The sequence below is a fragment of the Cryptomeria japonica genome, chromosome 2 (assembly GCF_030272615.1).
Source record: "Cryptomeria japonica chromosome 2, Sugi_1.0, whole genome shotgun sequence".
Lineage (NCBI taxonomy): Eukaryota > Viridiplantae > Streptophyta > Pinopsida > Cupressales > Cupressaceae > Cryptomeria > Cryptomeria japonica.
Genome location: NC_081406.1, coordinates 103,212,480 through 103,235,768, shown reverse-complemented (window position 1 = coordinate 103,235,768; position 23,289 = coordinate 103,212,480). Strand labels below are relative to the sequence as shown.

The 23,289-nt window shown below is 36.3% G+C and overlaps 1 pseudogene; it reads left to right on the top strand.

Annotated features, from left to right (window-relative positions):
- The first annotated feature begins 1,312 nt into the window (after positions 1-1,312).
- LOC131054288 (type IV inositol polyphosphate 5-phosphatase 6-like) lies at positions 1,313-19,724 on the top strand (annotated as a pseudogene).
- The last annotated feature ends 3,565 nt before the right edge of the window (positions 19,725-23,289 follow it).

Here is a 23,289-nt window from a genome sequence, read left to right as displayed (position 1 = left end):
TAGCTCGGGGGTGGCTTCTAGAAAGCCTAGGCTGGGAGGTGAGCTTCCCATGGTCAAAAAGTGTTTTATTGCAGGTTGCATGGGAATGGAAAAGGGAAAAAAGAAATGAAGAACCAAGTTGCTGTTTTATGTTGCAATATATTCTCTTTTGGAGTTGTAAATGAAAAGAAGAAAAAAAAAAGTGGGCTAGATAGTGTTTATTTACATGGGAAGAAGGATGTTTGTATGCATCATTAGTTTGTAAAAGAAAGAGGAGGACATTGTGTATTTGTTTTCAAAAAAATAATGTAGCAATGTTTTTCTATTACCTTGAAAAGGGGGAAATGTAGATATTTTAAACTTCAAAACTTCTTGTAACCATGCTCATTGTATTTAAATCTGTTAAAGAAATACATGATGTTTCCACTATTCTAGTTAGTTGCAAATGAAGGCATTAGTGTATTAGATTGTATGAAAATTTTGTGTTTAACTAGGGTGGAAAAGTAGATGCATTATATTTCTTTTATGTATTCTGCAAATAAATGAAACCATGTTGCTGTAAATTTATTAAAACAGTCTTTTATTTTCTGGTTATTGCAGAGAAGGAATTTTATTAAACAAGTTTATCCTAGCAAAAAAAAAATAGAACTTTTAGCTTTTAATGTTATCATTTTGTTACAAAAATAGAAAAAACAGATCTAGAAATCCCCTTGAAATGTATTTTGTTGTTTACAAATTAATCAGACACAAAGATATTTATATATATAAATATATATCTATATATATATATAAATATATATTTATATATATATTTCTGTTATACAAATTTAAACATTAAAGAATCTGATTTACACAAAAAAAATAATGTTCACAGCCTGATTACATTAATTTACAGACAAAGGGATCTGAAAACAAATCCTTCAAAAACATAAATCTGCTCATATATATATATATAAATATATATATTTATATATATATATAAATATATATATTTATATATATATATACACTCATATATATATATATATATATATATATATATATATATATTCTTAAAATAAGATTGCCAGAACTGAGGTATTGGAACCATATTCCCTTATCCCTGTGCATATATATATATATACATATATATATATACATATATATATATATATATATATATACATATATATATATATATATATATATATATATATATATATATATGAAAACACAAATCTACGCATTTATACTTTTTTTTTAAAAAAAACCAAAAGAAAACATGTGAAACAAAAAAAAACACATCATACGTTTCGGGGGTTTTAAACCCGCTCTTATTTTCATCGCAGTGAAAATGTTACACAGTGAAATGAACGAACAAAACTCAGAGGGCGTCGCGGTGCTAGGCGGCGACGGCGGCCGCAGCCTGCGGCACCCGCAGACTGCGGGCGGCGGCGCCGTCTGTAGCCAGCGGTGCCACTGCCGGCCTTCCCCCGTCTTCCCCCCTCCTTGCCTTGACCGCGTTGCGGATGGGTGTAAGCCCTTCTCCACGCTGTGCGCAAACCATTCACCGCCGCGTGAACGTTGCCCCGCTCGGCCTCCCTTCGCCGCCCACCCTGCTCTCTTTGCACCAACACACACAAACAAAAAAAAAGAAGCGTGGAATTCACGTGTTCGCCCTAACCCTAAATTCGGGTTAGGGCAACACTCACAGAGTTCTATGTAAAAAAAGGGGGAAAGTAATTTTTAAAACAGATAAGAAGCACTCCCTTTTCCCTCCTCTTATGATGAGTAATTATAAACCCCTTTTTCTTATAAAATTATAAGTGCACGTACGGGTAAATATGTAAATATATATATATTCAAATATATATATATATATATACATATATATATATATATTTATATATTTAAATATATATAAAGTTAGTAGGATTAAATTGGTAATTAATTGGTATTAAAATTGATAGATGTGAAGATAAATTTTTGAACATTTTTGTTAATAAGAAGAAGGAACGTTATAAAATGATCTAAGTGCCTAGGTGAATTAGATCTAAATAAATATAAAAGGGGCGCAAATACTAAGATTTTGTAGGGTCAAGGAGTGCCAAATTAGGTATATGATTACAACGTAATTTTAATTCATGGAGGTATCAATTAAATAAGGTGTTTAAAATTTCAAGGATAAGTAAATTTAGGAGTCCTAGAAGGTTAGGGATGGTAAAACAAATTTCTTAAAGGAAATTTACAATTCGAGAATTATTGTTAAACTTAAAATTCTATTGGTATATTATCGAAGATTAGCCTTAATCCAATTGGGAGGAATTGTAGTTCATTGATAACTTAGTTATCTTCTCTACCTAAACTGAATTTGATTACCCGATTGACACAATGTAATTAAGACCAAACTCTAGATGCATTATTTTATATAAGATCATTGCACTTAGTTGATTAAATTAGTTAAGTAGGTCGCTAATTAGTTAAGTATTTCAAAAAAAAAAATTCCCGTTCGTGCCCTAGAGTTGGGCATGACATTTTCCTCTTTTCCTTCATTATTTTCAACCATATAGATTAGGCCTCCTCTTCTTCTTTCCTTCTTTAATTGCATGGCTGATATGGTTTCTATATCAATGGGGTTAAACTTTCCTTGGATTTTGACCCTTTCCCCCCCATCATACAAGCATTCAACAACTTTTTTATAGCAATCTACATTGGCTTGATGATCTATTTGTTGGCATTATAACATACAAGGAGAGATTGTTGGCATTTCAATAAGGATATTGAGAAGGTTGTTGATGATTATGGATATAACTGATTAGGATGTTTACTGTCTTAATATTATTATTTTGTCATTGATGTCAAGTAATTGATTTTCTAATTTAGCATGATGTTGCCATATTGTAAGAAGTATGAACTGATGAGTATAAAGATGTCGGTAAAAGACACAGAAAGAATGTGATGAATAAGGGGAGGAATAAGTTATTCAATGGGCAACTATTACTGAGTTAGACAATGATGAGATCATGATGTTTAGATTGTTTTGATATCATACATATGTTATTTATTGTAAGGTTAATACTATACTATGTTACCAAGCAAAGAACCTAGTCGGTAAACCCTAAGGTTATCGCTATCGGTTAATGAAGGCAGAATGTCTACCGAGTGAAGTTTAGTATTTATCGAGTTGCAACCGAGTAATAACAGAATGCATTGAATGAATAAAAGCATTATTTAATGAAGGAAGCAGATGAGCTAGCTATGATTAAATGATTGGTATGCCGTGAATGAAGTTTGTTAAAGAATCTATAGCAAAGGAAAATCGATAGGAAGATCTATAGCGTAGATTGAACCGCAATACCCTAGCACAAGTTCCAAGAAATGTATGCAAGTTCCAAGGCAGGGTAAAATGTTTTCAAATCAAAGGATACATTGAACCTGGTCAAGTTTTAAGATCTGATGGCTATGATTGATCATGGGAAATGTGATCAAGGAGATTAAGCAATTAAGCAATTGTTTATAAATAAGGAACTATTGATAAACAATGTATGCGGGCAAGTGTACACACAGGGATGCTACCTAGTGATTATTGAGCACTGAAGCTTGAAGACCTGTTTGAATAACAGAGTATAGAGCCCAGTAGATGGACAAGATTAGTCCTATTGTATTGAGCAAATAAGAATCTACTTTAGCATTTTAGATGTGAAATTGCAGATAGATTTTTATTACTATTATTTTGTAAAGTGACAGAAAATCTCTTAATTGAGTGGACTTAATAGTCTTATTTGTAAAACCCTCTAGCAAGGTGACATTTTGATTGAGTGTTTGAAATCCTTTAACAAGGTCACTTCTAACAAGGTGAAGATCCTAATAGATCTGAGGGAAATCCCTTAATCGGGTCACATCTAGCAATGTGTTTGTAATCTTTAATAGGATTTGCTTTTAACCGAGCATACTCTAGAAGAGTATAATTCTTAGTGGGTCCGAAATCCCACAGTGGTTTTTCCCTATTTGGGTTTCCACGTTAAATCTAGTGTTATGAGTATTATGATGTTTATATGCTTTTGAGTTTGCATGTTTAATAGTTTTGGTTACATTATTGAAGTAAATGTTACTGAGGTTGAATCTGTTGTTTTTATGGAAGATTAAGTTTGTATGATTCACTCCCCCCCTCTCATCTTGTTAGCTTGGCATCTGTACTTACATTAAGTATCAGAACTATCAATTGGTATCAAAGCTTTGGACTCTAGAAGAAGAAAATTTTTAAAGGTACTTGAGGCAAAGATCTAGAGATGTATAAGAGGGATGCACCGAAGCTGAACAAGTCAAGTTTCTCTACATGGCAAAAAAGGATGAAGCTGCACCTATCAGGAGTTGGAGAATATGTTGTATATTATTTGGAGAATTATTTCATTACACCGAGCACCTATCCATTGACAATGAAAGAGATAAAAGAAAAGCAAGAACATATTCAAGCATTGATTGAAATAACATCTGCATTGACCGACTCAGAGTTTAATGATTTAGAAGGCTGCAATGATGCAAAGGCAATGTGGGACAAGCTCATGTCTTTGTATGGGGGTGATGAACATGTTCAAAGAGCAAAAGTGGACAGTCTAAGAGGACAACTTGAATCTATGAGGATGAATGAAGGTGAGAACATAACCCAGTATAGTACAAGACTAAAGGAGATTGTCAATCAAATCAAAGGAGCAGGTGGAACTATTTAAGAAAAGGATATAACAAGTAAGTTGTTAAGAACCCTTCTACTAGCTTATGCAATCCGAGTCTCTGCAATCAATGAATTAAGGTCTGCACCCAATATGCCAGTTTATTTAGATGCTACTATTGGTAAGCTACATGCATTTGAGTTATGTAACTTTGATAACAGTGGATCATCGGTAAATAAAGTTGAATCTCCATTCGGTTCTTTTCATCTTGTTGAATCTGATGATTACAATGGTAGAATGAGTAAGTATTCTGAAGGGGATCACAATGGAGCAAGTGAAAGATTTCACAAGAACATGGACGAAGTACACAAACTATATGAGGAAATCAAAAAGCAAGAAGAGTTTGAAGCACTATTAGCCAGAAGGTTACTGAGAGGCAAAGGTAAGTATAAAGGAAAACTACCTTTGAAATGTTTCAATTGTGATAAAATAGGACATATGGCTTCTAACTATCCTGACAAAGATTCTACTAAAAAGAGAGATTACCGAGATGATAGATAGAAAGACAATCATTACAGAGGACATCGAGACTTCAGAAAAAGAGATAGAAAGTCATGCTTAATAGCCAATGAGGAATCCAATGATGATAAATTAGATGAAACTGATATAGAGGAAGTAGTTTATGTGGCTATCAAAGATGGATGAGATGAAGAAAGGTATGAAGAAAAATACCTAATATCTCACATAAATACTAATGACTCTTAGATCATAGATAGTGGATGCTCACATCACATGACAGGTGATAAACATAAGTTTGTTATGTTAGAAGATTATGATGGAGGCTATGTAAGATTTGGTAATGATGCACCATGTCTGGAAAAAGATAAAGGATCCATAACACTTCTTGACAATGCAAAATGCAATGATGTTTATTGGGTTGAAGGTTTGAAATACAATTTGTTGAGTGTAGCACAACTAAACAATACAAGATACCGAATAGAATTTCAAAAAGGAATTGTCAAAGTTCATGACAAGCATGGAAAGTTAGTTGCTACCAGGACACAAACAAAAGGTAACACATTTCACCTTGACTCAACTCGGAATAAATGTCTGTATGCAAAGATAGATGATACCTGGTTATGACATAAAAGGTTTTGTCATGTAAATTTTGATAATCTGACCAAAATAAGCAAGAAGCACCGAGTAAGAGGTCTACCGAGTCTTGAAAAACCTGAGAATACTATGTGCCAAGGATGTCAGATGGGTAAAATGACAAGATCAAGATTTACAAGTAAGTCCTACACTTCTAAGGGAATTTTAGATCTTGTGCACACTGATCTTTCTGGTCCTATGAAAGTTCAAAGTTATTATGGTGATAAATATTTCATATTATTTGTGGATGATTATTCAAGGATGATGTTAGTTATGTTTTTAAAAGAAAAATCAAAAGCTTTTCAAATGTTTAAATGGTACAAGGCAAGAGTTGAAAATGAAACAGGAAGACAACCAAAATGTCTTAGATCAGATAGAGGAGGAGAGTTCACATCTGATGAGTTCAACTTATTCTGCAATGATCATGGTATAAAAAGACAAGTCTCTACATCGAGAACTCCACAACAAAATGGAATTGCTGAGAGAAGAAATAGATCTATTGTGGATTGTTCCAGAACCCTGATGATTGAAAAGAAAGTGCCACAAACATTTTGGAGAGAAGCAATAAGCACAACAATTTACACCCTGAACTGAGTACAACTGAAGAAAGGAACTTTGAAGACACCATATGAAATCTGGTATGACAAGAAACCTAATTTAAGTTATTTTAAAATCTTTGGAAGTAGATGCTATGTACACAAAGATGATAGAAATGGCAAGTTTGATTAGAAAAGTGAAGAAGGAACATTTCTTGGTTATTCTTCTAGAAGTAAAGCATTTAAATGTCTGATCAAATCATCTAAAAAAATAGTACAAAGTACAAATGTAAAAATTGATGAATTTGCAAAAAGAAATGATGAAGGAAACTCCAAAGAACTAGAAGATTATGATGAATTTGTCTATGTTCAACTGAAAAGTCTTACTGAGAGAATTGTTGAAGGAAATGAAGAGAATATTCAATTACCAAGTGATGAAGAAGATCATACAGAGCCTGTCAAGCCTGTATTAGCCAAGTATGTCAAAAAACATCATGCATCAAGTTAGATTATAGGAGATAAGGATGATCTAGTGATGACAAGGAACAAACTGAGACATAACACATGTCTGATATCTGAATTTGAACCGAGAATAGTGAAAGAGGCATTTAATAGTGAAGATTAGATAAATGCTATGACAGAAGAGATTGATCAAATCAAGAAGAATGACACATGGACATTGGTCCCAAGACCGAAGGACAAAAATGTAATCGGTACAAAGTGGATTTTCAAAAACAAGCTGAATGAAAAAGGTGAGGTCATTCGAAATAAAGCAAGACTAGTTTGCAAAGGTTATGCCCAAGAAGAAGGAATTGATTATGGTGAGACTTTTGCACCTGTGGCAAGACTAGAAGGAGTAAGAACATTATTGGCATATGTTGCTTACAAGAATTTCAAGGTATATCAAATGGATGTCAAATCTACATTTCTGAATGGTATATTAGAAGAAGAAGTTTTTATTGAACAACTTGAAGGATTTGTTGAAGACAATAATAAAGATCAGGTATGTAAATTTAACAAAGCCTTATATGGTCTGAAACAAGCACCTAGAGCATGGTATGAAAGATTGCACTCTTATTTAATCAAGATTGGTTTTATAAGGACAAGTGAAAACAACAATATGTACGTGAAGAATGATGAAAATGGAATACCGATCTCAACCATATTTGTTGATGATATTATATTTTGTGGAAATGACTCTCTATGCAAGAACTTTGGAAATGAAATGAGCAAAGAATTTGAGATGTCATTAATTAGTGAGATAAAGTATTTTATAGGTTTATAGATACTGCAAATGAAAGATTAGATTTTCATTACTCAATCCAAATACATAAAGGAAATTTTGAAGAAATTTGGAATGGAGGATTCAAAACTAGTAAGTACTCCTATGACTACCAACTATAAATTATCAAAGAATGATGAATCTACATTTGTTGATGAGACACTTTACAGATCCATGATTGGAAAGTTATAATATGTTGTTCACAGTAGGCCAGACATAGCACATGCAGTAGGTATAGTTGCAAGATTTTCTACAGATCCCAAAGAAACACACATGACAACAATCAAGAGAATTTTTAGATACTTGAAAGGCACTGAGGATTATGGCTTAGTATATTAGAAAGGAAATGATTTTGATTTAAAAGTTTATACTGGTGCTGATTGGGCAGGCAACATTGATGATAGGAAAAGCACAAGTGGAGGAGCTTTCTTTTTAGGAGAAAGACTAGTGAGTTGGCTTAGCAAGAAACAAGGATGTGTTTCACAGTCAACAGTAGAAGCTGAATACGTTGCTATAGCATTGAATTGTACCAACATAGCATGGATCAAATAACTGTTGGAAGGTATAAATGAGAAAGTTACCGAGCCAGTAACTATATTCTGTGACAATACTAGTGCCATTAACATTTCAAAGAATCCTATTATGCACTCTAAGACAAAGCACATCTCTATCAAATATCATTATCTTAGAGAAGAAGCTCAAGAGAAGCTCAAGAGAAGAAGCTCAAGAGAAGAAATGTATGCAAGTTCCAAGGCGGGGTAAAACATTTTCAGATCGAAGGATAGATTGAACCTAGTCAAGTTTGAAGATTTGATGGCTATGATTGATCATGGGAAATGTGATCAAGGAGATTAAGCGGTTAAGCAATTGTTTATAAATAACGAGCTATTGATAAACAATGTATGCGGGCAAGTGTATGCACAGGGATGCTACATAGTGATTACCGAGCATTGAAGCTTGAATACCTGTTTGAATAACAGAGTATAGAGCCCAGCAGATGGACAAGATTAGTCCTATTGTATTGAGCAAATAAGAATCTGCTTTAGCATTTTACATGTGAAGTTGCAGATAGATTTTTATTACTGTTATTTTGTAAAGTGATAGAAAATCTCTTAACCGAGTGGACTTAACAGTCGTATTTGTAAAACCCTCTAGCAAGGTGACATTCTGATTGAGTGTTTGAAATCTTTTAACAAGGTCACTTCTAACAAGGTGAAGATCCTAACAAATCTGAGGGAAATCCCATAACTGGGTCACATCTAGCAATGTGTTTGTAATCTTTAACAGGATTTGCTTTTAACCGAGCATACTCTAGAAGAGTATATTTCTTAGTGGGTCTGAAATCCCATAGTGGTTTTTCCCTATTTGGGTTTCCATGTTAAATTTGGTGTTATGAGTATTATGATGTTATATGCTTTTGAGTTTGCATGTTTAATAGTTTTGGTTATATTACTGAAGTATATGTTACCGAGGTTGAATCTGTTGTTTTTATGAAAGATTAAGTTTGTATGATTCACCCCCCCTCTCATATTGTTAGCTTGGCATCTGTACTTACATTAAGTATCAGAACTATCACTATTAACCAGCTCATTCCAATAATTACATCATATAATCCTAGGGGTGCCACATAGAAATCTACCCTTGTTTCAAACTCAGGAAATTGTACCCTTGCCCTCGGCAAACACTTAGTTACTTCCCTAGTTGCCTTATCCCCATATTGAACCGTCCATGATGACTCCATTTGGTTAAATTTTAATGCATATTTTCTTACTAGTTTAGGTGAGATGAAACATTCAGATGACCCAGTGTCAATTAGAATTGAAATTGGTTGTTCAAATAGTGTACCTGTAGTTTCCACGGGAACATTTTGGAATCTTGCTCTTCGGTTCCTAACTTCTGCATGAATCCTTTGTTGGGGCCCTTGTTGTGGTTGATTGGACCTAATATGACCTTGCATTTTGGGACATTCTCTAGAAAAATGGTTTCCCCCACACATAAAACATCCACCTGGAGGACCCCTCCTGCCTTGATTCCTAGGGGGATCATTCCTTGTTTCATTGGCCCTCGGTGGATAAGTTATCTTGTTTTGCTGGTCATTCCTATTATAGTTGCCTTTGTTATTATTGCCTCTTTTATTATTATTATTTCCATTCCTCTAATATTGATTAGGGGGTGGCCTTCTTTCGAAAGAATTATTCCTTTGACTTTTGTTGAAGTTAGTGTTCCCCTTGAATTCCTACTTCCTTTTAAAAGGGTGGTTCCCATTATAGTTCTTCACTGCTAGGGTTTGAATCTTCCTCTCTTGCCTCAGGGACTTTTCAAGTACTTCGTTCATGTTTATGGGTCCATGCATGTCAACCTTTGCCCCTATGTTGGTATTTAGTCCCAAAATGAACTTCCTCATTTGGCCTTCTTCGTCTTTCTGGTACATAGGTACATACTTAAGCAATTTGGCAAACTTATCCCAATATTGTTGGACTGATAGGGGCCCTTGACATAGATTATGGAATTCTGTCACCTTCTCATCAAAGAACAATTGAGGGAGCCACCTTTTTCGGAAGTGGTGAATAAATTGATCCCATGTGATCGTATCCCTGCTGTACCCATTTTGCTCCTTGGTGTTGGTCCACCAACTAGCAACCTCCCTTGTGAGTTGATAGGAACCCCATAAGGCCTTGGTTGTTTCACTAAAATCTCTTAGTTCAAAATACTTTTCCATTTCATTTAACCAATTGTCAGCGCCTTCACCAATTTTCCTCCCATCGAACTTAGGAGGGGTGATTTTTTTCAAATCCTTGGAGAGTTCCAATATGTTATTTTCTTTTCTATTATCCATCATATTACCTTGATCGCTACCAGGGTTTCCATTTTCAGTTCCACTTTGATTTTCAATGTCATTCTTCCTTGCCCTTGATGAATACTAAGAGGAGAGGGGGGTGAATTAGTATGCCAAAAATCTCTATACTTAAACACTTTACTAGTCTACCAGTAAATCAGTAAAACAGTTTAGCAAACAAACTGGTTAGCACACATGCAAACCAAATAGAAAATAATGCATTCACCCACAGAAGCATAATCACCATAACACAAGAGATTTTGACGTGGAAACCCAAATGGGAAAAACCACAGTGAGATGAAACTCACAAGTAAATATCTACAGAATAGGAACCAGACCGGTTAAGGTCAGACCGGATAAGGTCATACAATGTCCTTTACCAGAACAGATCCTGTTAGGAATCTCAATCTCTATTTGGAGACAAGTCTGATTAAAGACTACCTTGCTAGAGGATTTTAGATCCACAGATGTGAACCACCTTGTTAGAGGATTTACAAAAGGGTTTTTGGGCCTTCCCGGTTAAGGGCTTCAGACTTGTCGAAGATGTGAGTAATCATCAAGTGAGTGATCTAGCAAATAGCACAGATTGCTTGGTTAGATCCTTGATATTTCATTCCTAATGCATTTCAGCATAACTTTAGTCTTCAACACATTCACACTCTATCTTCTCTCATAGACCTGAACTTCTCTTCTATATTCACACTTACAAAAACTCATCAACCACCTTAAACCCTAGCAACAACCTCATGTCGGTCCAATAGGATTACAATACAATTTCCTAGGTTCAATGCATCTAGACATATTTGGTAACACGACACAAAAAGCACCGCCAGAGTGTCAGCACCACAAAACAATCGATGGATGGTAACTCATCACAGAGTATTACCGGTTCAAACAAAATACCAGTTTAAGAAAAATACCAGTTCCCAGTTTGACAAAATGAAGACTGGGAAATATGAGTTGTGCCACTTCATTCCTTCGTAGCTCTTGAGGTCCTCGAACCACTTGGGGTCTTCATACCTCTTGAGATCGGTAAACACTTTCTACAAAACACCGATAGTCTAAAGACTATAATACATCATATTGGTTGGAACAAATGCTGGTTGAGATTTAACTCATACATACAAAAAGTGATCTCAAATCAAGTGTGTGTCCATCAATGACAATCACAACATCAATCATCAAAAATGCCAACAGCCCTAAGGTCATGCATATATTGCTCCAGGAAGTTGATTTTATCCCTTTGTTCGGTTAGAAGGTTGATTATAGCCTCGACCCCATCTTCGTTATTCCTTGGGTTATGTTTATCCCCTTCATGGTCTTCCTCATGGGTTTCTTCATGATTTTCCTCATGGTTAGCTTCCCTTTGTCTCCTAGTGGTAGTACGTCTTCGATTACCCCTTCCTCTTCCTCTAGCCATTCTAGGGTTTTACCTAAAAATTAAATTATGTAGTTAGTTCTTGATTTAAGATTTTCAAATTTAATATCTACCATTGCAAAACATTCCCTTAGTTGTATAAATTGAAGTGAGCACAAGGCCTAGATTTGAACCTTTTCTCTGATACCACATGTAATAACCCAACTTAATTAACCCAACAAAATTTGACCACTTTTTTGTTTTGTTTAAGTGTGTTTGATTCAATCTCATACTCTAGGAATCCATCCATTAGGATTAGGAATTCATCCATCTGGGATAAGCATCTAGCCATAAGGGTTAGGCATTTATCCATACAGAGCAGATGGTTTCATCTATCCAATACGGGACAGGAATCTACCCATACGGGGTAGGCATCTATCCAATTGGGATAGGAGGTGCTCTGGCCAGAGACTTAGACTCATTGGGACCATTTGGGTCCTGAGTCACTCACTAAGTACTACACTATTCTAATAGAAGTGCACTGAGGTCACCGTCCTTAGGAGAAATCAAAATAACATAATACAAGCTTGAATTCTACCTTAGAATTTAGCTTAAAGCCTCGAGAAGTCAAGCTAATCCATACGGGATTCCTTCCGAGTATGCATTGAATTACTTTTTCTTTTTTATTATACTTATTCTTCAATTTAGGATTCTTCTCAATCATTCTTCTTACCAAAACCTAGACCCCATCCACGAATGCCTGAGTACTAGGGGCAACTCTATCCCTAGACTGCCTACATACCCATTTCGGCAGAGGATCAAGGCATAAAGTATGTAGTTCTATTTTCTACTCTATGGTTTGATGTAAAATGATTAGTAAGTGTGCAACCCTTTCTAGGGTCAATGTCCCAGACAATTTCTCAACTTCCAGTGATTCATCTAGTTTTCTCAACTTACAACTGGTAACCATGGGACTATTTACCAGTTTGTTGTCCTCCATTTAATTTCCTCAGCATGTCTTTCACATACTTGGTTTGGGAGATGAAAATTCCTTTCTCCTTCTCTAAGATCTGCAAACCAAGAAAATGGGACAACTCACCCAGCATGGACATCTCAAACTCTGACTTCATCTGATCTACAAATTCTTTGCACATGAAGTCCTTGTCTCCACCAAAGATAATATAATCCACATACACGACAACTATAATCATGTGATCTCCATTTGCCTTGACATACAAGTTGTTGTCTGTATTCCCTTTCTGGAATCCTTGCTCCAAGTATTTGTCTAACCGGGAATACCATTCTCTGGGAGCCCGCTTTAAACCATACAAGGATTTCTTCAATTGGCATACAAAACTCTCATCTTCATTCAACAAGTAACCTTTCGGTTGTTCCATATACACCTCTTATTCAAGATTTCAAATGAGAAAAGCAGATTTCACATCCATTTGATATACTTTATATCCCTTGTAGGCTAAGAAATCTAAAAACATTCTGATTGCCTCTAACCTGGCAACCAGTGCAAAGGTTTCTTCAAAATCAATGCCTTCCACTTGAGAATACCATTTGCAAACTAACCTTGATTTATGCTGGACTATCTTACCTTCTTCATCCATCTTGTTATGGTAGACCCATTTGGTACCTATGACATTCTTTTCTGTTGGTGTAGGGACAAGTTCCCAAGTCTGATTTTTCTCAATTTATCTCAATTATTCATCCATGGCATCTACCCACTTCTCACTTTTGCTAGCATCATTGAAAATTTTGGGCTCTACCTCAGTCATGAGACAAAAATTTACCTGCTCACCTTCTCGGGCTAATCTCCTTCTAGTTTGCACACCTTCATTCCTATCTCCTATGATCTGTTCTTCCAGATGATTCTTCCGCACGTACCGTTTGGGGATTTTGTTTGGTGCATCTTCTATCGGTCCATTTTCATATTGTTCTGCATATTCAATATCTAAATCATCAATGTAAGGTGTCGGTGCAGATTTTCCTCTATGTGAGTCTTCATCTATTATCACATTTACACTCTCAACCACCCTTCTCAATCTCTTGTTGTAGCATTTGTAGGCTTTACTGTTGGTTGAGTATCCCATGAAGATTCCTTCATCACTTCGGGAATCAAAACTTCCTAAACCATCATCATCTCTCTTGATGAAACACTTACTTCCAAACACTCTAAAGTGCTTGAGTGATGGTTTCCTTTCATTCCATAACTCATAAGGAGTCATTCTATTGTTCACTCTTAACTGTACCTCATTTAAATTATAGACAATAGTATGAACTACTTCCTTCCAGTATATATCTAGTATGTTGGCCTCATTCAACATAGTCCTAGCCATCTGCTTCACTGTCCTATTCCTCTCTACCAGCCCATTTTGCTGAGGTGTCTATGTAGCTGAATACTATCTTCAGATTCCATGTTTCTCACAATAGTCAAAAAATTCATTGGAAGAAAATTATCCACCCCGGTCTGATCTTAAGCATTTTAACTGGTGTCCACTTTTATTTTCCACTATCTTCCTAAAAAATTTGAATATCTAAAATGCTTGTGACTTATCATGCAGGAAGGCTACCCAAGTCATTCTTGAGTAATCATCTATGAACAACATGAAATACCTTTCTCCAACCAATTCTCTTGTCCTTGTTGGCCCACATAAGTCAGTATGTATCAATTCCAAAGGTCTTGAGGTGTTATATTCTTTTGTTTTAAAGTTGACCTTTGCTTGCTTACCTCTGACACATTCATCATAGAATGTGCTTGCCAGTTTTATGATCCAAGGTATGATTCTCACATATCAGTTCTTGCTTATCTTAACCAAATTATCAAAATTCACATGGCCTAATCTCTAGTGCCACAACCAACTTTCATAAAACCATCCCATCATGCATTGGGACTCATAGCATTCCTTTGAATTGTAGACATTTCCCTCTGTTGTCTTTCCTTCTGCTACCACCTGACTGGTACTCTACTTTTTTATCTAAAAACTGGTAGAGTCAAATGAGAACTTGTACCCTTTGTCACACATCTGACTTACACTCATCAGGTTATGCTTCAAACCTTTCACATAGTACACATCATGAGCCTTGAGCTTTCCATAAATATTCAATGTACCTCAACCTTTGATCTTGATGGAGGATTTGTCACCAAACCGGACTGAACCACCATTGCAATCATTAAGCTTGATGAACTTTTTCTTATCTCTAGTCATGTGATTTGAGAAACCACTATCAACTAACCATAAATTCCTTCTTTCAACATGTAGAGTAGTCTATACAATTAGGCTAGACTCTGTCTTGTTTTTCTCCTTCTCTACCCAAACTAGTTTCTCTTCTTTCTTTTCCTCTTATGTCACTTTGTGTTCGGGTTTTGTTTCCAACTTCTCATGCGGTACATTTCTCTTTTTCTTGTCAATTCTCAGCTGACAATACCTTGCTATGTGACCAAAATTTTGACACTTATAGCATTTCACATTAGCACTATAAGATGTACTCAATGCATTCTTGTAGGACATTTGCATATTACTCCTATATTCATAAATCTTGTGACCAAACTCATTACAATTACAACATATGATATTTGTACTTTGTAGTATAGAAAATGAGTTTCTACTCTCAAAATTAGAGTTAAGATTAATTTTCCTACAATCTGTCATTCTATGACCGAACTTATTACATTGGTGACAATAGCCATGAAAGTTTGGAATATACTAGTTAGGTTGTTTTGAAGCTACAAATGACTGCCTTACTAGGGGTCTTCCTTTCATGCTGCTAACCCTTATGAATCCTTCATGATAAATACTCACATTTCTCCTTAGACCTGCATGTTGGTTCATTGAGTATGGTCTCCAATTCATTGATTGAGTATATTGGTTTGTGTGGTGGTTTCTAGCAACATCTAAATATGTCTTCTTGTCGGTATCCTTACCTACCGTGAATGTCTTATTTTCTTCACCTTTATTTTAAGAAGTGAATTGTATCTCCTTATCAGATGTGTCTTTGCTGTTTGAACTTTAAACTTCTTGAAAACCTAAGCCACTGGTATCTTTGGATTGCTTCTGTTTGCTCAGCATCTTGTCTAGGACTTCAGTGTTGCCTTCAAATTCACTTCTCACTTTTATTTCTTCCTAATTTTTCTCTAAGTCCTTATGGAGTTTCACTATTTCTACTTCTAGATTATGATGTTCCTTTTCCTTTTCACCTAGATCAGTAATAGTGACTTCACACATCCCCTTGGCCTCTTCCAACTAGAGTTTTAGATCTACAATTGTTCTCTTGGGCTCTTCAAGAGGTTGCTCCAACAATTCTTGTTCTTCAGCTGCAACCCTTTTTACCTTCTTCAAGTCTCTTCTTGTTTTCTTATCTCATCTAAGGCACTAATGAGTTCTACTACAAGGTCTACTTCTCCTTCATGCTCTTCCTCTTCTACCTCTTTATATACCAGTACCTCTTGAGCCATAAAAAGGTTTGCTCTAACTTCATCTCCACTGCAGTAGTCATCTAAGGCACTTTCCTCATCTGTGGTATCATCTTCATATGTGTAAAGACTTCTTTGCTTCCGGTAGCCTTTTCTACCATGTCGGTAGACATTTTTCTTCCTATCCTTACCATATGATCTGCTACCACTTGATTGATCATCTTCATTCTTATCACCATAAGGACATTTAGTAGCAAAATGTCCAATCTTTCCACAATTGAAACATTTCAAAGGTAGCTTGCCTTTATATTAGCCTAAACCCGTCTTGAGTCTTCTAAAAACATTTGCCATGATGTCATCAGAGTATTCACCGGTTGTGTTGGGACTCATTAAAATTGAGTCAAGTTTAGAGGCCCATTTCAAAATTTTGCTCTGCATGTTAGAAAAGTACCTAAATGAGTCAGTTTGAATGGCCTAGTTTGCGAGAGGGCAAAATGGAGCCAGTTGATTTTGAGAGGGTAAGGCTCGGGATTCATGTCCCACACCTTTCATTTGGCCTATTCAGTGATGTGCAACTTTCAAAATTTAGTTTGGAGAAGTTTACCAGGTACCCATTTTGAGGGGTGAGCTGAAAGTGCATTTTAGGTACAAATGCAGATTTTATTGAGTAGCCTACTTTGAGCGATTCCATCTTTTGCCCTATTGATCTTCATGGAGAATTTAAAAATGGATTCAATTCTATGCATAAATATGAGTCATTCTGCAAAATTTCAAGTCTTGATGAATCCATTTGCTCAGTTTTCATAGCCAAATCTGTTTGCAATTTGTGTGTTTTGGCAAGTCATTGTTTCGACAGCTAGTCGGAGTGTTGTTTCGCATAAGTGTAAAAGTTGCCTCAGTAAGCGTCACATCATAATGTTTGTTCCAAGTTAATTTCAATATAAATGATGAGCTACGTTTCAAATTTCAAGCCTTTATCAATCCGTTTGATTGGTTTTCAAAAGGATTCATTCAGCTATCATTTTCAGTTATCCGCACTTCCATTGTTATAACAGTTAATGTAGCCATATTTGTGAGTGCGCCATTTGCATCTTGTCAGTCTGGTGATCAAACTGAGATTTCCAAGTTTTAATATGTACTTCAAGGTACCTATGTTTCAAATTTGAGGGCCAACAAAGGTCGTTTGGTATTTTTGAGAAAGCCATCATGTGTTGCCAGAACATTGACTTCATCAGGTCTGCAGTGTCGACAAAGCTAGTTTGTCATTTTCGCCGATTAATATCTCTTCACTCGGGACTCATCTTGAGAAACTGTTTGGTAGAAGTCATCCTTGTATATCAGAGTACACGCCTGTCAGATGGCGAGCTCCAAAAAGGTGTTTTAATAGGTTTGAAAATTACGTCTTCGCGATTAAATGCCAAAATGTGGCGTAATTGCCTGAAGGTTGTAAAATGTGGATTAATGATCCAAAACCAATGCTGATCATTTCTAGAGGTGTGTTTAAAGTTCTTGAATCATTCCAAAGGTTAGTTGCGTGAAAACAAATTTTTTTTAGCCGGACTCACTTTAGGGCCCGACCTAGCTCATGCCTGTGCATTGTTATTTTATTGGCGACTTGGCCTTATGAGCATTCCCAAAATAATGTTGACATCTACAGTTGGAGTTGAATGCTTATATGTTTCCCACCAGAGGATAGTGCAAAATGAAGATGCCTCTTGTGGTCAAAACAACCAAGGCATTTTACATGCCAGATATGAGAAATGGAGGAGAAGATGTACTCTCAACATGGAGTTCAAAAGTAGCGGGATTGGTTGTATAAAAACTAGATCTTCTTGTGATGACATTAAGTTAGCAAATGAATTCAAACTGGATGGAGTTAGTCCTCACATGCCAAGTGAATATTATGCCTCATGGATGGAAGACTATTCTTCAGCATTCAATGGCACAAAGGATGGTTGTGTAAGAAATAGATACCAAATGCAATATGGCAGGTGTAATGCCATTCCTTGTGTGGTTATTTGGAGGCCACATTGAACACAAATGAAATTGCAATGGTGGTTTAAAGCCTTGCAATTGTTTACCCTCCCCTCTGCATAAGTTGGAAAGGGTGTATGGAGCTTGGTTTTTAAGAAAATGCAGTGTCCCTAGTCTCACATGCTCTCCCTCCAGCGTAAACAACATTCAGCAAACACAACAACAAAAAGAAAAAGAGTTCAATGGCCTCAAGTTGGATGACTGCTTACACGCATCGCCTCCTGCGGATATATGTTCTAGGGTTCCAAGAAATTGTGCCTTCAAATGCAGGGAATGTCCTAGGCGTAGAGGACAATGGTCCTACAGAGAAATGGCTCTCCCTTGTTCGGTAAACACTTAACAACAACAGAAACCACTGTCCCAATCCATTACCTTCCAATTGGCATGGATCAAGAGAGGCATCAGAAGCAATTAACAACTTTGATTCTAAGTTTTGAAGATTCTAAACTTCATATTAACCTTGTTCCTTCATAGAGAGAATCGTTTGAGGCCTCAAACTTACTTTCCAAAAGGATTGGTGAAGCAAAAACTTCTCCATTAAAACTAAAGCGAAAGATCACCCTAGCTGAACATCACTCCTTGGGAAGATTAATTGACAAGGCAGATTCTAGTAGTTCTTCTCGATCAATTTCATCAGAGGATGAAAGTGGTTTGAGTGGGTCAGATTCACCCAGCAGTGTTTTCCATTCTCCAATGTCTTGCAGTCCCCTGTCAAATAGATGCAATTTAGGTGAAATAAGTTACAAATTGAGTTCAAGTCAACCAAATTATTTTTTGGCAGCTAGTAAGCAGATGGTTGGCATATTCTTCTATGTGTGCGTGTGTAGTAATCTGAGATAGCATGTCCGAGATTTAAAAGTCTCCTGTGTTGGCCATGGGCTAATGGGCTATCTTGGAAACAAGGGTTCTATTTCAATCAACATGTTATTTCATCAGACAAGCTTTTGCTTTGTCTGCACTCATTTGACATCAGGACAAAAGGGAGGTGATGAGATGAGGAGGAATTTAGATGTCATAGAGATCACAAAAAGGACATGATTTCCACAAGCCCGTGAGTCTTTGGTAAAGAAATCACCTGAAAGCATTTTGGAGCACGATCGAGTAATATGGCTTGGGGATTCAAATTATTGCCTTTCACTTCGCTATGCTAAAACTAAAAGACTAATGGTAATGAGTGATTGGGAGTCTATGTTGGAGAAAGATCAACTTTGCAGAGAGAAGAAAGTAGGGCGTATATTCACACGATGGAATGAAGGGAAGATATATTTCCCTCCAACTTACAAGTATTGCAGAAACTCAGACCGCTATATAGAAGATACTCTTAGATCAAGATCAAAGAAACACACACCAACTTGGTATGATCGTATACTATGTTTTTGTAGTAGAGATGGTAAAACACTCAGGAAAAGCCTTCAAAATGTAGTTTCTGGGCAAATAACATTATCCCACATTCACTGTGGAGGGGAATATTTTGATATTTAAGTATAGGGCTCCACACATCTAATATGTCAAAGCCTCTGGGTTTTTGACAGATGGTGCCTCTGGGGACCCAAGGTGGGCCCATGTGTGGCACAAATCTTGAGGCAATGGAGGAGGTGACTGAGCAGTGACTAGGTGGACCCCATGCAGGAACGCTTCCCGAGGTAAACAGGCAAATTTTGCAGAGAAGGGTTGGCTTAACCAGTGAGTAGGTTGTAGAGGATCCGATGAAGCGCATGATTTCGGAGGCCGAAGGTGCTCACCAATTAAACCCTACAAAATGGCGAAAAAGGTAAAGATCGTGCATGTTTTGGGAGATCGGACGATCCGCGCTATTTCGTGAAGGAAAGTTGCTCGTGAGTTAAGGTCCGTGAAACAGCGAAACGTGAAATGGCAAAAATGCAGCATGGTAAAGGTCAAGCAAGTTTGGAGCAGATCAACAGCCTGGGCAGTTTCATGGAGTGAAGATGCATGCTAGATAAAGGTCACAAAATGGCGAAAGCTAGTGGCAGGTCCAGTCAGTGGTCCAGTAGGCGGGCCCGGTGAGATGGTGATGAGGTGGTGATGATGTGGCCCCTAGGTGGATGACGAGCAAGCGGACACATGGTAGAGTGACGAGGTGTCATCCCAGGTGGTGCCTAGTAGACCCCATCGACCAATCAATTCCTGCCACGTGGAAAAGTGTCAGAGCACAATGGGAGCAAAAATTAAAATTAAAATCATATTTATTATATAGTGTAGACTATATTAAAATTCAAAAAATTTAAATGATGTGCACATGTTGAGGATTAATTCGGCCAGGGTCTCATTTTTGGCCAAAATATGAAGTGTTATATATCACCGGAAAGCTCTTGGAATGAGGAATTTGGTCAAGTAGTTAATTTTGACAAATGTGGAATATTTCGAGAGCAGTTTCCATGGGAGTGAAATTCAGTTAGAGAGGAGATATTTGGCAATTTCTTTTGCAGATTTGATTTTTCTTCCCTCTCCTTCTTATTCCCAATTCTTCTCATTGGTAAGGTTTTCAGTTTTGGAGAAATCTGAAATTGCAGGTTCTAGTGATGGCATCTTTTTATCAATGCAAATGACAGTGTGTTCTTCTATGTTTTCAGTGTTGTCTTTACTGTAGGTTTAGTTTTAGTTTGCAGGTTCACACATATGCAAGGCATGTGTGAGTTTCCATGAAATTGTCTCCAAAATGTACTCAGCTTCATATAATTTTATATTATCAAGGATAATTTGAGTTGTCTCTTTTAGATTCCTCTAAGAGTGTAATGTTGTCTTTTGGGTATTCTTCAAGGAAGGATTTAAATCCTAAAACCCAACATTAATGATTTTGAATGCATATTGGATATATATATATATATATATATATATATATATATATATATATATATATATATATATATATATATATATATATATATATATATATATATATATATATAAGTATGGTTTTGTGATAGAGCAGAGGATTGTATTAATATAAGGAATTGATACATGAAAATTTAATCTTGAAAAGAACTTGCATCTGAGATTTCTCTTCCAGTTTTATGCATGACTCTATGGCCTAGATAAGGCACTGGTCTCTTGTAATATTGAAATGTTGTCCAAACACCATTTAAAAATCCAAAATCAGAATATCTTTTTATATTTTATGTTATGTGGAAGTGTCCCTCCATCTCATGATTCAAAAATGTTGAGTTGCAAGTGTGGATCTAGCCCGTCTGTAGTAACCTCCTAGTTTTTGAACCTTTTGAGATCCATCTGCTTTTGATTGATGCAATCTTGTGTGTAATAGGTCTAATTAAATGCATCAAAGGTACACCTACCTAGGTTTTGCAAGGCCTGAATAGTAGAAGGATTCATATCCTTGTCATGTTGTCCAAGCCCTGAGGTTCTTCATAGATTGAATTGGGTACTTCATAGATCAATTGCAAGTATACTTGGGTTATCACTTTTGGTGAACAATAGGTTGCATCATGAGCAGATTCTTCTTTTCCTTTTCTTGAAGTCTTGAATGCAGCTTCTTTCTTCACAACATCAGTACTGGTAATCCTCATCTCATAAGCAGTTAGGGAGCCATACAACTCATCCATTGTAAAGAATTTCAGATCTTTTGCTTCTTGTATTGCTGAGACCTTTGTATCATACTTAGATGTAAGAGATCTAAGTACTTTCTTCACTACCACCTCATCTTTTATTTCTTCTCTAAGCTCTCTAATGGTATTTGTTATTTCATCAACCCTTTGAAGATAGTCAACACTCTTCTCTTCATCTCTCATCTTCAAACTCTCAAGCTATGCTCTTAATGTCTGCAACTTGGCTTCCTTGACTTTAGCATTGTCTTCAAATATCTTATGCATCTTATCCCAAGTCTCCTTGGCAGAGGAGTAGTGCATGACTTTACCAAACTCATTATTAGACAACCCACTAAGAATGACATTCTTAGCTTTACCATTGTTCTCATATTCCCTCTTAGCATTTGGATCAGTAGGGGGATTAGTAGGGACTGTATACCCATTCACAATCAACATCGATACATCACAACCTAGAGAGGACAAGTAGGTTTCCATTCACCTACTCTAAAAGGCATAGTTGACTCCATCAAACATAGGAGCTTTTAAGGAGGCAGATTCATTTCTTTCCATTGTGAACACTTGATAGGATCTACCCAAGCTAGAGAACACTTTGACAAAACAAGGTACCAAGGCTCTGATACCAATTGTTGGACACAATGGATCATCAAGAGGAGGGTGAATCAGTGATTTAAACTCTTTTCCTTGAAAAGGAGATACCAGTTGTATATAAAACAAACTGAGTGCTAACCGGTAGCTCAAATAGTGTAAACAAGGTGTGTGAATGGACTTGCTAAAACATCAATATACCATATGCACAAAGATGCAACAAACAACAACAAATATATACGAGGAAAACCCAATGTGGGAAAAACCTCAGTGAGAAGAGCTATTGGAGATCTTCTACTCCAATCTAGCCTCACAATAAATCTTTGATTACAATATTTAGGGCACCAACCCAAGGAGCACGAACCCTGATTTATGAGCACCAACTCAAAGGAGCACCAACCCCTACACAATTTATAGGATACAACCTAAAGGAGCTACAACTTAGTGAGAACAAAATAAAACTCAGAAATGCAAATTAAATCACTGTTGCAAATTAAGTTTTGCAAAATACAATATTCTCCTCTATCAGTTTCACCCTTACCGATCTGTATTCTCTCTACCCACTCTGCAACTTGAATTTGCTAATAACTTTTCTAAATCCCCTCTCACAGTGTCTTTTCACCTACAACTCATACTTGATCACTCTTAATTAGGCATAGCTTCTGTTGGTTTGTCACCTTTGTGTTCAATGCACACTCCACTGGTTGTTCCTTGCACTGGTTAACTCTGCTTCTCCTTAACAGTCGGATCTTTGCTTATATACACTTGAAGTGTTTATCTCTTTAGCTCTCAAACAATGATTTTACACTTGTCTCCACTCTTCAACAACCATCACAGTCTCAAGTCATCATATTTAAACTTGAGCTTTCCCACCAAGAATC